Genomic DNA, 12211 nt, shown 5'->3' with positions numbered 1-12211 from the left:
CTCCCACCACCAAGGTTCCCACCCATATAGATCCATGCTCCCACCACCAAGGTTCCCACCCATATAGATCCATGCTCCCACCACCAAGGTTCCCACCCATATAGATCCATGCTCCCACCACCAAGGTTCCCACCCATATAGATCCATGCTCCCACCACCAAGGTTCCCACCCATATAGATCCATGCTCCCACCACCAAGGTTCCCACCCATATAGATCCATGCTCCCACCACCAAGGTTCCCACCCATATAGATCCATGCTCCCACAGCGACACTTTGTGGCCGCTCCCAACACTACATCTCTATCAGGGCTTTTGGCTCCTACAAAAATGATACGTCAACAATTTCGATTTATTTCTGATCATAATCCATCTGATTACCCAAATTAGATTTTGAGTTTTGCTTGTCATTTAAATACTATTAACATCCAGAAATCAGATAATGATCACATTCTGGTGTGCGTGTCAACATGGAGCGGGTTTTCGGTTTTTGTAGTTTTTTTTTTAGGAATGTATCCATATTCTGAATACTACCAAATAAAAGTGTAACTGTAATAAAGTAAAGTTACTGTGAATGTCTATTTTAAATATTTGGCAAATTGTGTGTTTTTTATTCAAAGGTGCACTAAGTAACATTTCAGGTCGAGTCTGTGACAGTGACAGTGACTGACACAACCACATCATCTGTGTTTTTGTATGTTTAATAAGCAAACTGCATAAATGGTCAGATATCAACTTTCTATCTCTTTACCCAATATCACAGCATCAATCCTTTTGCCATATTGTTCAGCCCTAATCAGCAGTAGGAATGGTTTATTACCTCCTTATGAACAATTCATAAAATAATAACACTCAAAGTAATCCATGGTAAAAAAAATTATATGATATATCTAGTATTTACACGGCTCTCTTGTCCCAAAGGAGGAGTTTCAACGTGAAGCTGCTCTTGACCTTGTGATTCTGAATGAAGGTCGAAATGTCTCAGTTTCCTCAGAAATCTTGCCAGTTTGCCAAGTGCTCCAGGCTTGTGTTTGGGTGACTTTTCTGGCTGCAGCAGAACTTTGGCATGTGGAATGTGGGCACTACTGCTGTCGTTGGTGGGAGCTGCTGGGTGGGCTGTAGAAGATGCTGCCTGGTTGGTCGGTGGGTTGATTGCTATAGGTGTTGGTGGTACCATATTTACAGTGGGGAAGAGTGTGTGCTGAAATGGAGCTGCAGAACCTATGACATTTGTGGCTTGTGTTGGGTTGGTATTTGCAGGGCAATGTGATAGTACTCCTGTGATACCATCGTACAGGTGTAGTAAAGTCCTGCCTGTACAGTAGCTCAGTGGTAGAGTGCTCGTCTTCTGATCCAAAGGTCGGCGGTTCGACTCCCCGCTTAGTCAGAGCGGTCAGATCCACTGGCCCGCAGGTTGGCGGTGCGATCGCAGCTGCCTCATGTGAATACTGCCGTTGTGTCCTTGGGCAAGACACTTAACCCAACTTGCCCCCCAGTGTCTGTGTACATCTGGGGTGTGAATGTGTGTGTGAATGGGTGACTGGTTCCTTGATGTAAAGCGCTTTGAGTACCTTGACGGTAGAAAAGCGCTATATAAATGTGACCATTTTACAGGGGCTGCACGAAGGCTGTAATAATGTGGGAGTCACTGTGTTGGCCTTTCTTCTCCTCGTTCTCCCAAAGTTGTCGTTAGCGGACCACCCAGGGTACTTGGCTTCATGCTCCCTCTTGGCCACTCGCGCCTTTTCGAAGTACGGGGCTTGGTCCTCCGCAGAGAGCATACGCCATCGCTCCCTCGCTCATTTGTTCACTTCCGCTGAGTTTCTGATGTTGAATTCCAACATGATTGTCTCCCTCTGCTCCTTTTTGTAGATCATGAAGGCGTTAGGAGGCTTCTTGGCGTATGGCTTGTCAGCATCTTGCTTTCTCATCCTATAAATGGAAAAATAAAGACAAGTGGGTAAGTACCGGCATGTTACAAAACACTGACAAAGACAAAACATCAGGAATTTCCAGTTTGGATGGATACAGACCAAAAGGCTGCACAATATATTGAGGTTGAAGTTTGTATATGGACACGCTAGACTAGTCAAATGGACCTAACCAGGTGAGTGGGTGAATGCTCTCCATTTATTCAATGGTAAACTCAACTTTTTCCCCTCTTTTAGGGAGTTTCCTGGTGAATTGTGTGTATTTTATGCACACCTAATTCAAGTCACAATTGGCTCTTAATGGATGTTGTTGACCCAGCGTTACCTCAGAAAAGTAAACCGATTGTTCTGTTGATGTTATAATATAGCTAGCACTGCTGGAGCATTCAGCTCGCAGGTGCCTTTAGCATTCTGGCATAATTATACACATTTGAGCCATTTGACCATTTTATTCTTTTTCCGTCTTTGTGGCTGCATTTTGATTTGATTTGTGAGCTGTCCCTCAGATTCTGCTCTGTGTGTTTGTGTGTTTATATCACGTTACTTACCCCGAAGTGACTTTGCCGGCTGCTGCTTGGGGCTGGATTACCGGTAAATGGTCCCGTTGTCTGGAACATAGCTTTCTCATTGGTCATAACGGGACAATTGATGGGACTTGATGATTGGGTCATTCCAGGTACTTGCAGATCCTTCTTTTTGGGTGCAGGTCCAAGTGAACATGAAGGTGCCGCTGGAGGAATTTGACTCTCGTGTCCGTAATAATGACATCCAACATGGCTTCAAGAGGGACTACCACAGCATCTATATCCCATTTGTCTGTAGAATTACTGCAGTCCAACATGGCTTCAATACTCGCAGCCATAGCGTCTATATCGCAACTGTCCGTACTACTGCTGCAGTCCAACATGGCTTCAATACTCGCAGCCATAGCGTCTATATCGCAACTGTCCGTACTACTGCTGCAGTCCAACATGGCTTCAATAGTCGCAGCCATAGCGTCTATATCGCAACTGTCCGTACTACTGCTGCAGTCCAACATGGCTTCAATACTCGCAGCCATAGCGTCTATATCGCAACTGTCCGTACTACTGCTGCAGTCCAACATGGCTTCAATACTCGCAGCCATAGCGTCTATATCGCAACTGTCCGTACTACTGCTGCAGTCCAACATGGCTTCAATACTCGCAGCCATAGCGTCTATATCGCAACTGTCCGTACTACTGCTGCAGTCCAACATGGCTTCAATAGTCGCAGCCATAGCGTCTATATCGCAACTGTCCGTACTACTGCTGCAGTCCAACATGGCTTCAATACTCGCAGCCATAGCGTCTATATCGCAACTGTCCGTACTACTGCTGCAGTCCAACATGGCTTCAATACTCGCAGCCATAGCGTCTATATCGCAACTGTCCGTACTACTGCTGCAGTCCAACATGGCTTCAATACTCGCAGCCATAGCGTCTATATCGCAACTGTCCGTACTACTGCTGCAGTCCAACATGGCTTCAATACTCGCAGCCATAGCGTCTATATCGCATCCGTCCGTACTACTGCTGCAGTCCAACATGGCTTCAAGAGTGGCTTCCATCGCATCTTCATCCCATTTGTCCACCATCTTTTCCTCCCTTTCAATTTCCAGATGAAGAAACTGTAAAAATACAAACACGTTACATTTTTGTCCTTGTATAAGTAAAACATATGTTTGACTGAAAGAGAATTTTCTGCACAAAAAGGAGATGCTTTTTCCCTCCAGAATCTTAGAATGAAACTATACAAAAAAACATACTGAGACTCACTTATGTGAAATGAATGGTTGATAATATTAATAAATCATAAATTACATAAAAGATTGTCCCTGTTTGAAGCTTGGGTGGTATACATATATATATAATTTTGGTGCCTTTTGAACACAAACATTATCTGCACAGGGACAGTGAGCTGCTGCATCTGGAATGGATTAACGACTACGACTCTCGTCTACTCTCTGATATTATTGTTGTTGCGGACCTGTTTGAGGTGCGTCTCTCAGTTGACTCGGACGTTGCAGATCTCACAGTGGAAAATGCGTTCCTGAGAGTTTGGGTCCAAGTGCGGGTCCAAGTCCTGGTCCTGGATCGTTTTGTGTTTGTACCTGCAGGAACAGCACAGACATAGTACTTAAAGAAGCACAATCTACTCACTTGAACACGTATCAATACTGAAAAATGTCATATTAAAAAGCACAAAATGAGACATTTCATGGACAGTTTTATATAAATATTATTATATTATTGAATTATAATCATCTTTATCTATATCGAGACCAAAAAGTAACATTAGAGAAACTATTATTATACAATGATGAAAGTAACTTCAAAAGTAAAAGTATCTCTGTACTTTACCCAAGTACATTTTACAGTAGATATTTTTTGCTTTTACTTCACATTTGAAAGGAAATATCTGTACTTTCAACTCCATACATTTTTAAACTGGAAAAAAGTAGAAAGTTCTTTTTTTCTGATTTGAGGTGTTGTTTTTTTCCAGCTTTGAGCAAACAAAACAGATACATCAAATTCACTAGAAAAAAAGGAAATTGATTCTAATCAATAACGTTGACCAAAAAGTACATTTTAAATGGGTACTTCAATACTTTTACTCAAGTAGATTTCCGTATGTGCTACTTTTACTTTTACTCGAGTATTTTTGGCATCTTTATCTAGTGGCGGCTGGTGGTACAAATTATAGGGGGGGCTATTTGACATGACCGCGTTTTTTTGTTTTTTTAAATGTCCAAAATTGAAATCTTTAACATTGACTGTATGGATGCATATTTTAAATACACATTTATAACTGAATTAATTAAGTAAACACACTTTATTTCCACTTTTGTTAATGATAATACAATGACTTAGAGGCAGATTCTATTTGTGAGAAAATACATTTGACATAAAATTACATTTGACACTTTATAAAATACCAGATTGAAAAGAGCAAATCAAAAATCTCAGTGATACTGTCACTTATAGTGCAGAGTAACAATTACTACATGAAGAGGAAATAAAAACACAAACAATTGTTGGCATAAAACAGCTTCTGAGTGGCATTATTTTACCTGAACTACATGTGTAACATTTACATTTTTATATTTAATCATCACAGACATTATTGCTGTATGGAAAGTTGTCATTTATGGCTTTCTTTCATAGGTTTTCTAATAAGAAAATCATATTTTTATCAATAGACGTTAAGCGATACCTAATGCTTAGCGTTAGCCTCATGCAAGTAATAAACTTAAAAAAAACTGCGTATTTGTTGTCATGGTAACGGAGCACGGAGTTTGATACGAAATCAGCCGCTTTCACTTCAACACAAATAAATCCAGCAAACAGTCGAGCAGATCATTCTGAGTCGTTTTGGACGTACCTTTTGTAACAGACGTCTGTAGATGCAGTTTTAAGATGTAAACACGGAAAACACGGCGTGTGTGGCACTTCCGCATAGGCGCGCGCACATGTCTGTGTCTCTAGCGTAAAAAGCGTAGCTCCATGGCGTAAACACTACGTTCAAAAGGGCGCTCGAGATTGCGCCCATCAGTCGCTATTTTGGAGAAAGCAATAGTGACGTAGTCACTTTTGATTGTGATTTGATTGGCTAAAAATCCCATTGTTTTTCTATGGGACTCTTTCAAACCGCCTCACGGGTACGTAGAAAAGTGACAGACAACGCGATATATATATATTATTATTTTACACATTCACACTAATACAACTATAAGATATTTTTGAATAAATTATATTGTTTTTAGACACACAAAAAAAATTACGTAGTTGGCAGATTGACAGGGGACCAGTCGCTACTGACGTCATGGTTACGTTTCCCGCGGCCTCGTGGGGTGACGTCGCTCCAGGACGTGATTCGCGTTGTTTACATTTGAGTTGTAGCGTCGTGACGTCATCTTGAGTATAAAGCCTGCGCTCCGCGAGTCGTTGTCATTCTGGCCTCTGATTGTGTTGATGTGACAGATGCAAGCTCACTTTATAATCCGCTTCCACAGCGTCCGGGACATGATCGACATGATGAACCGAGAGCCGCTACAGAGCCACCTCAAGACCCTCAACTCCCTCCAGGAGAAGAACTTGGACAGCCTGGTACAGAGCGTGACCGCGCTGTGTCTGAGTGGACTCGAGCTCTGCTCACAAGTGTCCGAGGTCACGGAAACCACAGAGGGCGATTTCCCGAGCGTCGTGGACACGACTGTGGCAGAAGGAGCCAAGGCGAGGAGGAGGTGGCAGATCACTCCGAAGCGATCGCAGCGGTGGCATCGGGGATCTGGAAGAAGCACCCGGCCTTCGGAGAGCTTTTCCTGGCTCACCTCCACCAGCTGTGCCCCTACTTCACTCTCAATCCGCAGACGACTGTTTTCTGAAGCGCATGTTGGGGATGATCCGGCTCTACGCGGCCGTTATTCTGCTCCGGTGGCCCCACGGCTCACGGTCTGAGCCGCGGCTGGACGTGGATCGAGGTCGTGATCCCAAGTAAACACCAAATTGAACTTTCAAGGACTTGAAGTTGAAATGTGATTATTCTCCAGTTTGTATCATTTTACCAGATTTGTTTTTAACCAGTTTGTATTTATATTTATAGTGTAATAAATACATTTTTAAAAAAAATAATATTTGTTGTTGTTTCCTGATGCATTCAATTCCCTTTTTTATTTCAGGTTTTTGTTCAAGTTAAAGGTTGAATGGACGATTTTTTTTGGCCCAAATTTGAGTCTTATTTCCTCGTGGTGTGGACTGCCAATTAGTCCTGTATGTAGTTTCATAGTTTGTGTCTTATGTTGTTTTAGTCTGGCAAGAATATGACGTTGATAAAAACTCATTTGAAACATTTAAAATTATGAACTCCTAAACAAATCCAAAAATCACACACATTTCACAACAGAAGTCTAAACTACAAGGTTGAAATACACTGAGGCTCAAAAAGAGGAAAATAAAACCCTCTTGTAACATTTACAAAATAAGACAGGATCATTTGTTGTTTGCAAAGGGATGAAGTGTTACTTAAATAATTTCAGTCTTTGCAATATGCTGATTGTGACTCTTCAAAATGTGATATAAAGGGGATTATTATTTTTGTGTATCTTCACTCAAGGAACCCATTCATATATTTAATTGTATTTGGCATTTTTTATTATTATTTATCATCACTGTTGATAAAAACCATCAATAACATAGTATATCATCATTAATATTAATAATAGCACTGATATTAAGATATTAACATTTATAATCCACATTTATAACAGTTAGAGACACAATATTTATACTTAGCCCTTATATAACTGAAAAATGTAAAAAAAAAAAAAAAAAGTATATAAACACACAGAAAGGTAAAAGAAAAAAACAATCCACGATTAATAGAAGAAAAACACCACCAAACATTTAAAGACCAATAGAAAAACCAAAAACACAATTACATAACATTCAGTTTATATTCTGTATAGTTTTCCTCTATATCTTTCTTTCACCTCTTTTTACCCTGCTTTTTTTTTTTTGCAGTGCTGCTTTTTACCTCAACCAGTCCAAATGAGGGCGACTCTGATGGATCATACACTGCCATCTGGACTCGCTCCAAGATGTGGTGCATCAGGACGAATGATGAATCCTACAGGGAGCACATTGACACCAGCACCTCTGACTCCATTTGCAGACCATGCTTCGTGGCAGATATCTGAAAAGTCGACCCTCTAATCAACTGAGCTGCATTCGCTGTAGCAGCAGATGCAGGCTCTGCACTTCCCTTGCATGCATCACGGAAGTGGCTAGTGGTCAGTCTTGGTCTGCGAAGCTGTGTCCATGCAGGATATCAGGACATCTGGACTGCTCCCTGGTTCCAGAGCCAATTTCAGAAGAGATCTCTGGTGACGATTAGCTGCACCAAGGTGAGCACAAAACAAAAGGTGGATAAACTGTGCTGCAACAGAGGAAGAGCAGGGAATTCAGGAGTAATGTGGTGGAGGATGATACCGGAGGACTTCTCAGGAGGGCACTACTATGACATAGGCGACTTCTGTGGCGCAGGCCAAAACTTAGATGGAACCAGCTCCATTTCAGGCAGCCCATCCAGAACAAGAGCCATAGGAGGTGGCTGCTGCCGCTGGCGTAGTTTCTCCCCAGATGCCAGAATGTCAGGGTCAGGAAGTGGTCCTGAAACACATGACAGAATGGAAACAAACCTCTTAAGCACAAACGCCTTAAACAATTAAATTGTACCTGTATATGCTCTGTAGAGTGTGGAATGAAGATTGCTTTTCCCAACCGTTTTTGGCTCAGGATGGATTCCCTAAAGACAAAAACACAAATATTATTTTAACCATTAGCTAGTATCTGCCTGAAACATGTCATGTAGGTAGTTACGTCTCCTTGATGTATATCCAAGTAATCCCAAAGGGTTTTCATATTTTCCTGCAACTGTTGTGTGTAGGCACGTGTTTACTACTGTTCTTGGTCCTATGCTTGTATTACAACACAAAATAACAAAAAAGCTACAAGTGTGAAGAGACGTTGCATTGTCTTACAAAAAACATACTTGAGTCAGTGGCCTGTGCCATCTTTGTAAATCACTTGTGGAAGCCAGAGCAGAGGGAACAGCCTGCAATTAGAGCTGGGAATAATGTGCAGTTTGGTAAAGAAGTGCAACTTTATGGTTGCAAAACACTTGACCTGAGCCACACAAGCACACGATGAGGCCAGAAATTCATCCTTTTCTGCTCTCAATGTGATCTATAGCACTTGATAAGTGTTAGAGTAAATGCACATTAAATAACACAACAAGTTGGTGATTCAATTATACATTATAGTTTGAAAAAGGACCAAAACTGAAAAAAATATACAGCAAACGCAGCAGAAAACACCACTGAAAACATATTAACTCAATAGCCAACTTCTGAACATCATGAGCCAACCGGATTACTGTCCGTTTCCAAAGCTGCAGTCTGAAGCTCCTGTTTTTTCTCATGGACCTAGAGCACCTCGCGCTCACAACTAGCTCGCCCTCCTCCACATTTGATCCTAGACATGCAAAAAGCAATGTCTAGTATCACATGTTCTATCATCCATTAACATCTGGATTTGCTGGGCTAAGTTAGAAAGGAGAATGTGTGAAATTGTGTACTAGTAATCTGGACTTCAGCTGCACAATTCATTTGCAATAATACATGTCAAGCGTATACCATGTCTACATCATGAAATTTATTGTATTTTGATACCCTAAATTATTTGTATTAACCTATTTACTCATGACTTCTATGGTTTAGCTACATTAAACAGGCTAATGCGTGAGTAGTTGCTAATGCTAATTGTTGTTAGCCTTAAAGGTTTTGTCTTTTCTTACCTTGATAGTCGTGAATAAATTCTTCATGAAAGACTTGCTATCTTTTGTCAAGTTTATTTGTTGGCAACTTGGACGTGGTGATGACCGATAGAACAGCGGTAACCGGACGGTCCACGGCGCTTTGGCTTGTTACTTCCGGTCATTTTGAGCCTTCAATCAAGCGCCCGAGCTTTGCGTCTGACGCGTTCTGATGACGTATTAATTATTTGAGTTAAATACAAGTTATCTATTGTAGTATCTCGCGGAGGGAACGTCGGTGCAACGTTGCTATGCACAGGTGGATGCAGAAGCCGATATTCGACCGCATCCGTGACCGGGCTCCACTTGCTGCTGCGGGCATTTACAATATTAAAATCATTTTACCATTGTACATTTTGATTACAAAGGTAGTCTTTGCTGTGCGCGAGCTTTAAAGCAGGAGGTGGCGGGTACGAATCCCGTGCGTGGCAAGATTTTTGTGGTGCACAAAAACAACCATATCTTTCATTGGATTCTTCGGCCCTTCACCCCGGAGGATTTTATCAGCGGATCCAACAACCGTCTCAAAAGTGGAGTTGTTCCAAGTCTTTCCCCGTGGAATCACTTCACTAACCCACCTGTTTGAAAGGGATGATAAAAGACTACACCTGACCACAAGTATGTAGCACATCCACCCACGGTTTTTAACTATGAGATTGAAATGTGAAAGCGTTTTCCAACAAGACAGATTCATGTTTCGAGTAATAATGTATTGAATTCAATAAAATGCATTTTATCCGCAAGATCTGATCTGATATTAATTTGATTTGTATTAATCACTTGACTTTAATTATTATCCTACTGTTGGGAAATTCTTTCTTAGAAGACAGTAAAATGTTGGGAAGAATACTGAATACTTCAAATCAAATGTATTTTGTATGAAATTCCATTACATGGGCCAAGCACTCACGTTTGTTATTTATTGTACTGGATTCTGAAGACTTTTGTGTTGATTTGCATTATATTATTATGTAACAACGTGTTTTAGGATTAAAACTACTTTGGGCCTTTTTCAATTTGACCATTTGTAATGCACTCAAAATCTGATGAGAGATTGATTGTTTTATTTACAGCTTATAGCATAGTGTAGGACACATATACTTTAATATCATTACATGCACAGCCATATCAACATACAGGTGCACAGACAAGTGCATATGGAAATGCACAGATACAATGGAATGTCCATCATGTGTCCATGTTTCAAGTCAATGAGAAAAATGCTGATATTATCAGATGTCTTTTGTAAGAAGTGTATTACAATTGTATAAGCCAGCTCCAACTCGAGTTGCTTACGTTGCAGACGGCATGTTAGTTGTTGACACGCTAACTCACTGTTTTGTTTGATCCCAGAAAGTTCACCGAGGCTGTTCCAAAGTTCATTGTATCCTTTATTAATTACAAAGAGTCTTAAAACCAGTCCAAGCAGTGCTTCATTTCATATCAATAATAAAATCCATCATCACCAGAACGCTTTCACTACATAAACAGTTCCGCCGTAAGCGGTCATCAAACTGTGTGCTTGTCCGTCTAGCAACCGATAATATAATAGATCCATTATACCTGTCCCACCCATTTAGATCCATGCTCCCACCACCAAGGTTCCCACCCATATAGATCCATGCTCCCACCACCAAGGTTCCCACCCATATAGATCCATGCTCCCACCACCAAGGTTCCCACCCATATAGATCCATGCTCCCACCACCAAGGTTCCCACCCATATAGATCCATGCTCCCACCACCAAGGTTCCCACCCATATAGATCCATGCTCCCACCACCAAGGTTCCCACCCATATAGATCCATGCTCCCACCACCAAGGTTCCCACCCATATAGATCCATGCTCCCACCACCAAGGTTCCCACCCATATAGATCCATGCTCCCACCACCAAGGTTCCCACCCATATAGATCCATGCTCCCACAGCGACACTTTGTGGCCGCTCCCAACACTACATCTCTATCAGGGCTTTTGGCTCCTACAAAAATGATACGTCAACAATTTCGATTTATTTCTGATCATAATCCATCTGATTACCCAAATTAGATTTTGAGTTTTGCTTGTCATTTAAATACTATTAACATCCAGAAATCAGATAATGATCACATTCTGGTGTGCGTGTCAACATGGAGCGGGTTTTCGGTTTTTGTAGTTTTTTTTTTAGGAATGTATCCATATTCGGAATACTACCAAATAAAAGTGTAAATGTAATAAAGTAAAGTTACTGTGAATGTCTATTTTAAATATTTGGCAAATTGTGTGTTTTTTATTCAAAGGTGCACTAAGTAACATTTCAGGTCGAGTCTGTGACAGTGACAGTGACTGACACAACCACATCATCTGTGTTTTTGTATGTTTAATAAGCAAACTGCATAAATGGTCAGATATCATCTTTCTATCTCTTTACCCAATATCACAGCATCAATCCTTTTGCCATATTGTTCAGCCCTAATCAGCAGTAGGAATGGTTTATTACCTCCTTATGAACAATTCATAAAATAATAACACTCAAAGTAATCCATGGTAAAAAAAATTATATGATATATCTAGTATTTACACGGCTCTCTTGTCCCAAAGGAGGAGTTTCAACGTGAAGCTGCTCTTGACCTTGTGATTCTGAATGAAGGTCGAAATGTCTCAGTTTCCTCAGAAATCTTGCCAGTTTGCCAAGTGCTCCAGGCTTGTGTTTGGGTGACTTTTCTGGCTGCAGCAGAACTTTGGCATGTGGAATGTGGGCACTACTGCTGTCGTTGGTGGGAGCTGCTGGGTGGGCTGTAGAAGATGCTGCCTGGTTGGTCGGTGGGTTGATTGCTATAGGTGTTGGTGGTACCATATTTACAGTGGGGAAGAGTGTGTGCTGAAATGGAGCTGCAGAACCTATGACATT

Source organism: Eucyclogobius newberryi, unplaced genomic scaffold (assembly GCF_026437365.1).
Source record: "Eucyclogobius newberryi isolate DKJ021-1_F unplaced genomic scaffold, fEucNew1.0.hap1 SCAF_8, whole genome shotgun sequence".
NCBI lineage: Eukaryota > Metazoa > Chordata > Actinopteri > Gobiiformes > Gobiidae > Eucyclogobius > Eucyclogobius newberryi.
This window is presented reverse-complemented; position numbering follows the sequence as displayed.